The sequence below is a fragment of the Camellia sinensis genome, chromosome 6, assembly GCF_055761805.1.
Source record: "Camellia sinensis isolate YWXY chromosome 6, ASM5576180v1, whole genome shotgun sequence".
NCBI classification, from domain to species: domain Eukaryota; kingdom Viridiplantae; phylum Streptophyta; class Magnoliopsida; order Ericales; family Theaceae; genus Camellia; species Camellia sinensis.
In genome coordinates, this window is record NC_138966.1 from 100,159,813 (window position 1) to 100,173,243 (window position 13,431).

Genomic DNA, 13,431 nt, shown 5'->3' on the forward strand with positions numbered 1-13,431 from the left:
AAAAATTATCAAACAAGTTTTACGACAATTTTTAAAATTTTTGTAAATATAAATTGAAAACTGAAAACAAAATAATTACCAAACAGACCCTAGTGTTATTTGTGTTTCCCACCATTACTCACCCCATTAATCATCCAAATAAAGTTATAAGAAACCACATTCTCTCAATCCAAAACGAATAAAAAATAGGAAAAATTAGTCTAAGATCCCTATCCCATTTTTAATAATGGAAAAGATTCACAATATTATTTTATGATGCGTAAAGTCCTTCAACCCCAAACTCATATATCACAGAGAAATTTAAGAAGAAATGAAAGGGCTTCAAAAACTGAGTTTGGTCTCTCTCTCTCTCTCTCTCTCTCTCTCTCTCTCTCCGACATCAACCCCAAACCCTAGCTTCTTCCTTCATCCTCGTGAGCTTTCTCAGAGCTATCAAACCTTGTTCTCGCTCAAATACGTCCTGACTCTTGAGCTTCACAACGAACTCTTCGTCCTCAGAGATCGAATTAGGGTTTAGCGTTTCGTCAGCAGCGATCTCTGATGAATTCGAGGTAGACGATGGCGAGAAACACATCGGCCGAGTAGTGAATGGAAGCAAAGGAGTCGATTGAACGTTTGCGATCACTGATTCCTCAGAACTCGACGAGTAGAAATGGTTCGCTCGATGATTCAACTCAGTCGCCGCGTGCGAGAACAAAACAACTGGATTCTCAGCGACGCCCTTCAACAACTCCCTCTCAGAAACCCTAATTTTTGAATCATCGTCGTCTTCTCTCGCAGAAGCCATTAACCCACGAACCGTGGTCTCGACGGAACTGTAATCCGATAACCGAGGGCGTTCGGTACGGGAGGAGTCGCACCAGTTGAAAATCGTCGATTTGAGATTCAAATTGGGGATGACAGTGGAGAAATCGGGGATAGAGCCGTCAAGAAGTAGAGGAGCAAAACCTAGGTGTCTGCAGACTTGTACGCACATGCTCTCAAAGGTTTGGCCTGAAGAGACGACGACTGGATCGAACATCAAGGAACCAAAAATGGGACAGACGTACTCTGTGGGAGGTTCCTTGTGCTTGGACTTGGACTTGGACTTGGAAGACGATGGTGATGGTGATAGCGATGGTGATCTGTATATAGAGATTTTCCACTTGTGAAGCTTGCCATTACCACCCATCTCTCTATATGGTATACAAGCTTTGTGGATCTAAAAGGTAAAATTGGAGGTGAAATTCATGGAGATAGGTGATAAGGCTCCGATTTTCAGGGGAAAATTATAGGAAGATTATCTGAATTTATTAATTGTTATGAAGATAGAAAGTGTGAGCTACCGGGGCTGGTGGTCCAGCAGGTGGTGTTTCCTTAGAAACCGCTGTCTCTGGTGGTGAATGATTCATAGTTTATGAGGAATTGAAGAAGCAGAGGTAGATGATTGAATTGGAGAAGTAGAGGATGCAATTCGCTAAACATTTGGAGGTTAAGAGGATGCAGTTGTTCAAGGATACTCAAGTTCAGCTTGAGAAGATCAAGCAAACTAAGTGGTCGGATTCAAATGGTGACAGAAAATGGAATTTCTGAGTTATAAATTTCTCTGGGTTGAGTGATTTGGAGAGGGAAAATTTCTCTGATTTGAGTGAATTTCTCTGGGTTGGTGAGGAAAATTTCTCTGGCTTTGAGCAAAAATTTCTGAGTTGATGTGAGTCTAGAGAAATTCTTCCCAGGTCCAGAGAAATTCTCAACTCAAAGAAATTTCAAAAGAGCTGAATTTTGTTTCTAGCATACTGCTCAAGCGTCTGACCATCCTTGGAAATACTGGCTTCAAAACTACCAGTGATGGAGTTGATGAAATCACGATGGCCAGGAGCATCAATGACAATGCAGTAGTATTTGGTGGTCTCAAACTTCCACAAAGCAATATCAATATACACAGAGAAAATTATGAACAAATCATAGAGATATTTGTGAGCAAATTAGAGAAAATTCAACCCCAGAGAAATTTCAAAGCAAAGAAAACAAAAAAATTGAACAAACCAGAGAAATGGTTTGAAATTTCTCTAGATGGAAATTTCTCTGGGTCGACTGCAGCGGAGGCGTTAGTGAAGTTGGCATTGATGGAGAGAGATTTGTTGATAGAGTTTAAGGTGTCTTGTTTGAAGATAGTTGATGTTAGAAATTTTGATAAGGTTTGAATTCATTTTGAGTTTTTAGATTATGGATTTGGTTACTTGAAATTGTGGATTGAAATTGAATGTGTGATTTGATCACAGTCGGAGAATGTGATTTGGCCAGAGAAAATCAACAAATTTCTCTGGCCATCACACAAAGAAAATTAACACAGAAAACTAACTGACACAATTTTTTCTGGTTTGGTTAAAACATAGAGAAAATTATGAGTGAATCAGAGAATATTAGTCAAATACACGGAGAAAATTGTGAACAAATCACAAAGTTATTTGTGAGCAAATTAGAGAAAATTCAACCCTAGAGAAATTTCAAAACATAGAAAATCAAAAAAAATTAAACAAACCAGAGAAATTTCAAATTTCTCTGGTTTGAAATTTCTCTGGATGAAAATTTCTCTGGGTTGAAATTTCTCTAGATCAATTTGAGAGACCTTAGACGTTATGAAAATATTGAATGTCCTTTATGCTATAAAATCTTAATATCAATGACCCTAAAACAAATCCCCCTAAAAAATAATTAACAAAAAAATAACAAATTAAATGTTAAAAGAGAAAGTATGGGTGAAATCAGTTAAGTCCCAAGCGCTACTGTCTGGTTGGATTTTTCAATAGACGCTGAAAACAATTGCTACAACCTTACCAAAAACAAAACAAATATTAACAATTGTATCAAAGCATGAACAACATCTAGAAACAATGATACACTGACTTTGCTTAATATGATCATGTGGACAAGTCTGGGAAATTTTACGAAAAAAATTGGGCTTAGGGTTTCAAAAAAATTGGGCTTAGGCTTTTCTAAAAATTTTGGTTTCTAAAGAAACTAGGGTTTAAAAAATAATGGATTTCTTTCAGGTAAGGCCTTGAGGGAATCAATCAGTGGATGTGGTGTGTGGACTTACTGTAGTCGACGGAGATGGAGAGAGACCATCACTGCCTGAGAACTTGAGATTGAGCTCGAGCCTGATCTAGATGTGGAGTGGAGACTCACTGTAGTGGCCAGAGAGTGAGTGACGGTGAGAGCTTGAGGGTTAGTTTCTGTGATGATATTGGAGAAGAGAGTGTAGGCGGGTTAGAGTTAGGGTCAAGGTGAAGTTTGATGACAGAGGCGACAGAGACGCTGTGCAGTGTGTGAGAGTGATTGAAAGGCACGAAATAGAGAGGGAACCATGCGACTTGATGACTGACGCGTGGACGGTTAATCTTGTGACAACCAACAGCCAGTTAATCTTGTGAAAAAGCACCAAACAATTTCTCATAAGCCAACTTTCTATTTTAATATTTTTTTTCTTTTTTTATGAGAAAATATTTAGATAATTAAAAAAATATTTTAGTTATGTTATTTTTTTTAATTATAATATTTTTTAATTATAATTTAAAAATTATAAAATTATATATATTTTTTAAATTATAAAGTGTACCATACTGTTCCGCAAAAACTAATTGAAAAGGGCAAATTTCCAGGATGAAAAATCATAAAATGTGGAAACAATGCAATCATCTAGGGAGTTGCTATTTACACACACCACTTCTTCTCTGTGCACATCCTTCTTAATTCACACACCAAAAAAAAAAATTACTCATTACACACACTATTATTCCAATTATACCTCCATATCTAAAGCATACACACACAACTTTCCAACACACTCAATCCATCCACCTTCCCTTACTTTTTTCATTCTCCAAACCCTAACCCTAAACCAACCACCACCCACTGCAGCCACTGTCGGCGACACCATAGCTTCCTCCACAGTCACCGCTTCCAGTAATCATCTCATCGTTCCCTCAACCCACCATAGCAGTCTACACACCCGTCCAACCCCTCTGCCGACCACCTCTCATCCATATTACTACCACCATCGTAGTGGCGACCCACCATCACGACACACCCGTCGTTCGTTAAACCAAGGTCGAAAATCACACATCAATTCGACCATCAACATCCGAACAAAATACATTGGTTCGACATTGTACTTCCAAATCAATGTGTTTTGTTTGAAAGAGGCAAAAATAGAGGCAATGGCGATTCGCTTAACGGTCGCATAGAGAGAGAGAGAGAGAGAGTTACAGATAGCAGGGAAGGAGGCTTCGATGGGAGAAAAGAGGAACGGGGTGTATGAGCGACGAGCGATGGGGTGGGAAGGGGCTTCGATTCAAGAAGAGATAGTGTAACGAGTTGAATCAAATTGAATTTATACTTTACTCTCAGTTGGGGATTTATATTAAATTATTAAATTCCATTCATTCTGGATCCAATTGATTGAATTGTGACCCATTAGTAACCATGTAATAGTGTTGTGGTTTTATTATTATTATTTGACTACCATAAAAGAGTTATGAATATTTATGGTGTATACCGTTAAACGAAATATATTTTGTGGTAAGAAAATATTATATTTACTTTTGTCATTAAAGATGTTGAAATGTATTTTTAATTGATATATATATATATATATATATATATATGTAGGTGTATATATACAGTTAGATATTTGTTTAAGAAATATCTATAAAAGTGACCAAATGGAATTTTTGTCAAACTTTGGGAGTTCTTGCCGTGAGAAGAAGGGAAAAAGGGTTCCAATGTTGGTTTTTCATGGGTTTGATCTAATGTAAGTCATTTTTGACCCCTAGTGCTTTGGATTAAAACGTAGAGGACGGAAAATGTGTCGTTTGGCTCCGAGCAGATTTAATTTCTATTGCCGAAAAATTTGAAAGCTTCTTGGCTTGAGGTAGGGATTTTTCTTACACTTCTTTATGCACTTTTACTTGATTATATGGAGCTTAGAGTTATATATAATTTAATTAGAATTTTTGAAAAATTTGTGATTTATTTCCTTAAAAAGGGAATTTTGAGAAAAATAAAGAGTTGATGCCCAAATTGTGAAAGTGTAAACTTGGAATATGTTTGTAAGATTATGAAAGAGTTATGTTTTAAATTTGAACAAAAACGGATTTCAACTTGATCGGTTTTGAAATTTTTACCGATTTGCGACCAAAAGAGCATTTTTAAAGAAAACAAAGGAATTACGTTTAACTTTTGAGGCTTTTGATCAAAATAGGATGTCATAGTTGAATAATGCTTAGAGAATGAGTTTGGAAAGAAAATGATGTTTTCTTGGGCATTAACGGTATTATTTTACTTAATGTATCTGTTGGAATAAAACCGACACAGTTAGAAATAGACCTTGACAGGTTACCGGACATGATTGTGATATGAAAACTAGTGTAGTTGTTCATATTTGATGAGATGTGGAATAGATTGTATTTTTCAAAATTTTTAGAATTTAATTGTTTAAATATCTGTTTTGGGCTATCGGTGGAGGATAGCCATGATGGTTGTAGAAATGCATGAGACTTAGGTAAATTGAATCACATTCCTCATTTGTTGCATTGGATATTGCATTACATTCATTTCATTAGAAATGTATCTATTCTTTGAGAAATGTTTGGAAATGTATTTGTTCGTGAAAATGTGAATACTCGGTGAATTTGAGTAAGAGGTGTAGAACCCCACGGTTAGGTGTCGAGCCTTCCAGTTTGCTGGTAAAAATGACAATGATAGTGCATTAAGGCCTACTTGCAGACACTCACCTAAAGATTCACAGAGCCTGTATTCATGTAATAGATATGGTTTAAAATGGAAATGACTTTTGTATCTATTGTTGCATCTCAGCATTGCATGCTTTATAAAAAGATAGATAAATTGTTTTATGATGAGTATAGCATGAGCATACTCCTCTTTAGTCTTGTCATGGTCCATATGTTGTGTAATATGTCTCTACTGGGCTGTGGCTCACCCTATAAGGGAAACCATTTCAGATACAAGTGATATGTCTCCGCCAAGGCACTAACTTAGAAGGACTCAGAGCTGAGGCTTCTTTTTTGTTTTATTGTTATTTGTTGAATGTAAGCCTAAGGCTGTATTTGCGTTGAGTGTTGAAACTCTATTTTGTGTAACCAAAAATGTTCTTAGATAAATTTGTAAGCCTGTAAGGCACTCATTATCTGTTTGGCTTCTATTTCATACTTGTTGTAAAATGCATGCTTGGGATTGGAACTGGGGCATTAAGATGTGAACAGTATGTATTTGGCATTTGGAATTAAATAGAAATGGATGTATGGAATAGTTAATTATATATATGTGTTTGTCTATCAGGTGGGTTTGTTGTATAAATAGATATACCCTGCCCAATTTTTAGGGCGTTATAGAGGGGCTGGTGGGGGAGGCGATGGAGGGGGTAGCGGGCAACGGTGGAGATGATTAGGGTTAGGGTTTTGGTTGAAGAAAAAAGGGATATTTTGGTAATTTTATTTTAGAACAAAAATGTAATAAAAAAATATCATTAAGTGTATGGAAAGAAAGGAAGTGTTGTGTGCAAATAGAAGCTCCCAATCATCTAGCACAACCGTAAATACTAATAGTCGAAATTACCCTTCAAACAATAATTGTTCATTATTTATGATTATCTATGAAAGAACATGATAATTTGACATTTATTTTGATTTTCAAAACTTTAAAATATCAACTTTCAAATTGAAAAAACTAAAAAAAAAAATTCACTTTGTTTGGTTTTGGTTTTCAGAAAACAGTTTTCAGAAAATTCTACTTTTTATTTTCCGTATTTAATGTTTTCCATGAAGTTTTTTTAATATTTTAAGTAATTTTTTTAATTTTTAGACACACCTAACATGAATACACTTCAAAAGTATAATATTTGTGAAAAAAAATCTTTAAAAAATACATTAAATACCAAAAAACACAAAAATAAAAATAAAAATAAAAATTGTGTATATTTTTGTGTATTTATTAATTTTTTAAAATATTTTTTCACAAATATTTTATTATTTAGATACATCTAAGTAAGGTGCATCTAAAAAAGTAAAAAAAATTGCTTAAAATTTAAAAAATATTCGCTAAAAACAAAAAACAAAAAACAAAAAAAAACTCAATTTTCAGAAAACTGTAACCATTTTTTTTTTTTTTTTGAAAAAAATGAAAAAACTGAATTATTTTTTTGTACAAAATTGAAAATTTTGGATCTATAAAGGAGCATGATGATGGAACATTGATGTGCAAAAATTGAATAAAAAAAAATTAAATGAAAAAATTGATAATGTTCTCAATTTTAAGACTAAAAAAAACATTCATAATATTCTTGGTTTTATTTGATAGTTGAATCATGCTCTGTTTTTTTTTCATCAATTAGTGAAATAATTATCTAAAACATTACTATGCAAAATTGATAATATTCTTAGTTTTAAAAATTGAGAAAAACTAATAATATTATCAGTTTTACTAAATAGGACTTACTGGTTCAAAAAATCTTAGATAGGACCTGAATTATCATAACATTTGTAAACAAGACTTTTAGGTAATTAACTCTTTATTTTTTGTGCACACACTTAATGAATTAATTTTATATTTTTTTATAATTTTATCACTGAACAAAATGACCAAGATAGATATCAACACACACATCTAACCTTAAAATTAGATTTTTTTAGTACACATCTTTTACATGAAAATTCTCAGTACACATTTTCTTTGCAAAAAATACCCGCATCAAACTTATTCTTCCATTGTCACAATTATCATTCTAAATTAGGCAATGAAAAGGTAAGTTTTTTGTTCAGAAGTTTTTTTTTTTTTTTTTTTTTGTCATTGTCGCAATTATCATGTCAAAAATCAATTCCCAAAATATTGCAACTATACGGAAATCAACTTTTGAAAATGTTTCATGTATTTAAAAACCAACTTAAAAAATAGTTGTATGTCGAAAATTTATATTTGGTTCGAAAGTATAGAACCAAAAACTGTTATTTTAATTCAATTATTGATTGTTGAATTTGTTTAATTTATTTGGATAATCAGTACCAAATTGTTTTCCATCTCTTCGCCAATTAATATGAAACAAATAACGAAAATAGTATAACAATAACTTACACTTTATTTGATTTTGAGTTTTGAAAAATAATTTTTTAAAATTTCAATCCGTATTATTTTTTTAGTAAATATTTTTTAATATTCTAATTATTATTATTTTTTAGATCCACTTAAGTGTATCTAAATTAAGAGGATCTAAAAAGTAAAAGGTTGATTAAAATATTTAAAAATTTTGCTAAAAATAAAAGAATAATATTTTAAAAATAAAAATATATATTTTTAAAAACTCAAAACTAAACAGAGTATTAGTTTTTGCAGAATAATAGTAAAATAATAACAAAAAAAATATTGATTTAAAAAAAAAATTGCAGACCTTAGTAAATATCGTTGGACTACAGCCAGAAAGTGCCAAAAAATGTCGTGTGTAGGACACGATTTAAGTTTAGGTTTAAGTTTAGGTTTAGGTTTAGTGGTGTGGTGTGAGTTTATGTTTTGTGTGGTATGTGTATATAATGTGTTAGGATTTTTATGTTAATGTGTAGACATATATGTTATAGGTATATTTGAAACATTTTGTGTGTGGAATGAGTAAAACAAAATGTAAACAAATTCATTAAGTGTGTGCAATAAGAAAGATGTGCACAGAGAGTAAATGATGTGTGGAAATAAAATTATCCCTAAGATAGTTCCAACGCATTAACTAAATGGCTAGTTAAAATAATTTTGGCTCTTTTTGAAAACACTTTAAAAAGTCATTTTTCAAGATAAATTACGATGGTAGTCTCTGTATTTTTGTACTTGTATCATTTTAGTCCCTGTAATTTCAATTGGCTTTATTTTAATTCTGAATTTATGACATTGTCTCAATTTGATCCAATTAATTATAACTCTTAGTATTTTTTCATAAAAAATATGCACATAAATATCATATGTCATATTTTTAAAGGCAAAAATATAAACTAACTCAACTCAATTAGTTAATCTCAATTAATTTAGTAATAATTTTTCTTAAAAAACACTAACGATATTATCAATTGAACTAACTTGACATAAAATTTAAAATTAATAGTCAAAATTAAGCTAATTGAAAGTATAAGGACCAAAATGACGCAAATGATAAATGTAAAGACCACTAGTGTAACTTACCTTTTTTTTTAATACCTTTGTTTTTGGGAGGGGTGCTCGCAAATTGGGTTGGGTTGGGTCAAGTGGCCTCCCATCTGCCATCCATCTGAACTTAGGTGGATTAGGAAAAATCAGTTCACTTTTTTAGCATATGCAAATTGAGCCAACCATGTGGGTTAGCGGATGGATGCGAATCAATTTGACAGTTTAGACTTACTTTTTATTTTTATTTTTTTATAACTATTTTAGAATTTTTTTTTTTTTTACTATTTTGGGCCTTATTTGAGTCTAAAGTCTTTTATTCTTTCATTTTTTATTATTGAAATAAAGGTCAAACTTTCATATTTCATAAATATCTAACATTATTACTAAATAAAATATTTCTTTAAACATACAAAGCATAAAAATATGACATCATTTTCTTCAAGGGGGTTGGTGGATTGAATTGGATTGGGTTGGGTTGGATTAGGGTGGCCTCTCAGCCGCCATCTGTTTGAACATAGGCAAATTTGAAAATTTTCCATCCACATCTGTCCGCTTATTTCATCAAAATCTCTTAAAAGTGGGTGGATTTAGTTGGATTGGTGAAATTTTTAGTTTCAAGTACGTCTACTTTAAAAAGATTTAAAAAGTATTTTTTTTATTAAAAAAATACAAAAAAAAATGACTATAAAATAATAAGTAATAATCAATCTTTTTAGCTTATTTTTGGTAGGGTGTTCGCGGTTTGGTTGCGGTCAGGGAACTTCCAATCCTGCATCCGTTCACCAGATTGACGGATGCAGATTGAGCGGATTGGCGGATAGATGCGAATCGATTTGGCAGTTTAAAATTTTACAAATTTTGAACATAATATAACAACTTGTCAACATTTTTTTTTACAATAACAATCCAACTCAACATAACCGAAAGATTATTAAGTAAATTGTCAAATACCAATAATAAATACATATAAGAAAATCATGCATTATCAAAACTATTTCATTACTTTTTTTTATTCAAAATCTATTTAATTTGATTTTTTTTAAAATGATAAAATAAAGCTTTATGTTTTCCATACAAAAATACAAAATATCAACACTTGCCATTTGATAAAAGAACTTTCAAATTGAAAACTGTGGGGATGTATTTTCTGAATACCCAAACGTGGCAAGGTGACGCCAACGTGTCAGCCGAAGTGCCACGTGTCCTGGTTGTGACGCCGAGGTTATCTCGGCGAGGCCGAGGTTATCTCCGAAGATATCGGAATCCGAGATAAGCGGATAATGGATAAGGGGCAAAAGTCCTAGAGTAAAGAGAAGACTTGCTAAGATAAGGATAAAGTTCTTAGGGAGTTTATCTTTATCTCTTGAGAAATCCAAAGTAAGTACAGAATTGGAGTCCATAGAAGTCAAGCTTCTAGTGGGACTAGGATTGAGTAAATTATAAAAAAGAGACACCCCCGTGGGTCTAAGGTACGCAGTTTTATGCTTTGAGTAGTGAGTTTAGCACTTGATTATCTTTGAGAGATATACTGACTTGATCGTCGGAGTGCCCCCGGGTGGAAGAGCCACCGCCGGAGCCTTTTCTTTCTATTACAGGTTTGCTGAAGCCATCTATTCTGTCGGTGCTCTCCAGCTGATTACTAAGCGGGCAGTGTGGTCAGAAAATCACTCACACAATTTGGCGCCGTCTGTGGGAACTTAGAAGAATAGATGGCCAGTAACGAACAGAGGGAAAACATTGGGGGCGACACTCCTGTTGGGAGTGGCAGACCAATTGACCTTGACGTTGAAGGAGACAACCACAATACAGAAACTCATGACCAGGGCCACGAAGAGAAAGACGTCGGCCAGGAGGGCGACGCTTCGAAGAGGACAGACCAAAGCAAGTATTATAACAAAGATAACCTTCAGGTATGGAGGGATAGGTGCCTACGAAGGGATGAGAAAGTAGAAGACTTGGCAAACAAGTTGGCAGACCTACAGTCAGTGGTCAACTTCATGATGCAAAATAATGTCATGCAGCCACCATACCCGCTGTAGGATACGCTGATGCCAACAACTAACACCCAGAAGGGAGGAAGAAGAACAATCCCCGAAGTCCCTCAGCACACCAGGAGCAGAAGGCACTCTCACCGACCTTCCAGGGAAGGCGGACAAGAGGATCCGAGACGAGAGGAGTCCCGAAGAACGTATCATACGAAGGACCCAGAACCCAAAGAACATCGGCATGTTCAAGGGCAGGCGCTTTGCTTTGACACAACACATGGAGAGAGATCAAAACGAGCCCACCACGAGGCCGAAAGTAGTGTGCCGAAGAGATTGAAGTCCAGAGATAGCCGAGCTCCAGGAAGGAGTAAAGAAGACTTGAGAGATTACCTCAAGAGGAAGCAACAGAATGCTGAAGCTGAGGTAACTTCCCCGGTTAAGCCGAGGACACCATTCTCGGTGGAACTGGACAAATTTCAAGCACCAAAGCGATTCAGTATGCCGAGGTTCCAAATATATGATGGTAAGTCAGATCCCAACTTCCACGTCGGGCTATACCTGAATTCGATGGCATTATATAGTGGAAACGAGTCGTTGCTCTGCAAAGTGTTCCCCTCTTCCTTTGGAGAAATTACATCAGCTTGGTTCCATAAACTACCGAAGGGAAGCGTAAAGACCTGGGAAGACCTGGCCGAGATGTTTGTGGCCAAGTTTGTGACGAACAAACTGAAACCATTGAGGGTGGACGCATTGATGGCTCTGAAGATCAGCAAAGATAAAGGCCTTAGGGCCTATGCGAAAAGGTACTATGAAGTGTTCAATCGAATACCATAATGTAATCAAGAAGTAGCGGTCGTGTCATTCAAGAACGACCTGAAAGACAATTGTCCACTACGGAAGTCTTTAGCAAAAACTTTGCCAAAAAGCATGGAAAAGCTCATGGCAAGAATTGAGAAATATGCCAGAGCCGAGGAGGACACATCGGGGAATAAGGAGGTAAGGCAGGAAAAAGAGAACGGCGAGCCGACGTGAAGCCGAGGTGACAACGGATTTAACAGATCGGAGATAGAATTGAGGGGTAAACAGGCAGTGACGACTGTGTTCCGAATCCCAGTACACAAAGTCCTGGATTAAATCCGAAATCAACCTTATTTCAGAGCACCAGCAAAGGCCCCAGGGGAATACATGGGAAGGAACGTTGGTAGGCGTTGTGCTTACCACAATGAAGAAGGGCACCCAACTCAGGGCTACAGAGCCCTAAAAGTATACTTAGAGGACTTAGTAAGGCAAGGCCATCTGAGGGACCTCGTCGACGAAGCCAGGACAAGAGAAGAGCAGGCAAGATTGCCTCAAGCACCAGCGGCCCCGCCTCCCCCAGCACAGCAACCACAGGGAGAGGGACCTAGGGTGGTTAATGTAATTTACTCAAAAGTGAACGAAAGCAACATTCGAGGAGAAACCCAAAGAGTAAAACACCTGTAGCACGTGAACCAGGTCGGACATAAAAGACCTTAGCCTGAAGAGTGCCGAGGACCGATGATAGCCCTCACTGAAGCTGACCTAGAGATGGTCCAGCATCCGCATAATGATGCCTTGGTAGTATCCCTCCAGGTTGGGGAGTGCCAAGTGAAACGCATCCTAATAGATCAAGGCAGCTCTTGTGACATCATGTAAGTTAGATGTTACAAGGAGCTAGGCCTTCACCCAGACGACATGGAGCAATCGAATGGCCCGATGGTCGGCTTCAATGGAACGCCGACGTGGCCACTGGGCGCAACAAGCTTGGAAGTACAAGCTGACACTAAGAAGATCAGGACAGAATTTATGGTGATTGACATACCTTTACCATATAACATCATCTTGGGAAGACCATGGTTGCATGCAATGGGGGCAGTTCCCTCAACATTGCATCAACTACTGCGGTTTCCAACAGAGCATGGGATTGAAGAAGTCAGAGGAGATCAACTGCAAGCAAAAAGTTGCTCCATGGCAGCAATGAAGTCTACTTGCAGCGTTCGAGAGCCAAAAGAGGCAGAAATTGAAGATAAGGGCGTGAAAGTACTAGAAGACATCGGCAAAGAACCAGCCGAGAAGAGCGAAGAGGCGCTAAAGAAAATCCTCGTCTAGGATGGAGACGAAGAACGCTTCTTTCTTCTCGGCTCGGGCTTAGCCGAAGAAGAGGAAAAAGAGTTGGAGACTTTTTTAAGAGCCAACATTGAGGTGTTCGCCTGGACACCTTACGAAATGCCTGGCATTGACCCCGAGGTCA

General features: G+C 35.9%; 1 pseudogene; it reads right to left on the reverse strand.

Moving 5' to 3' along the window:
• Positions 1-379: 379 nt before the first annotated feature.
• Positions 380-1,391, reverse strand: LOC145793445 (U-box domain-containing protein 38 pseudogene; annotated as a pseudogene).
• Between the last annotated feature and the right edge of the window lie 12,040 nt (positions 1,392-13,431).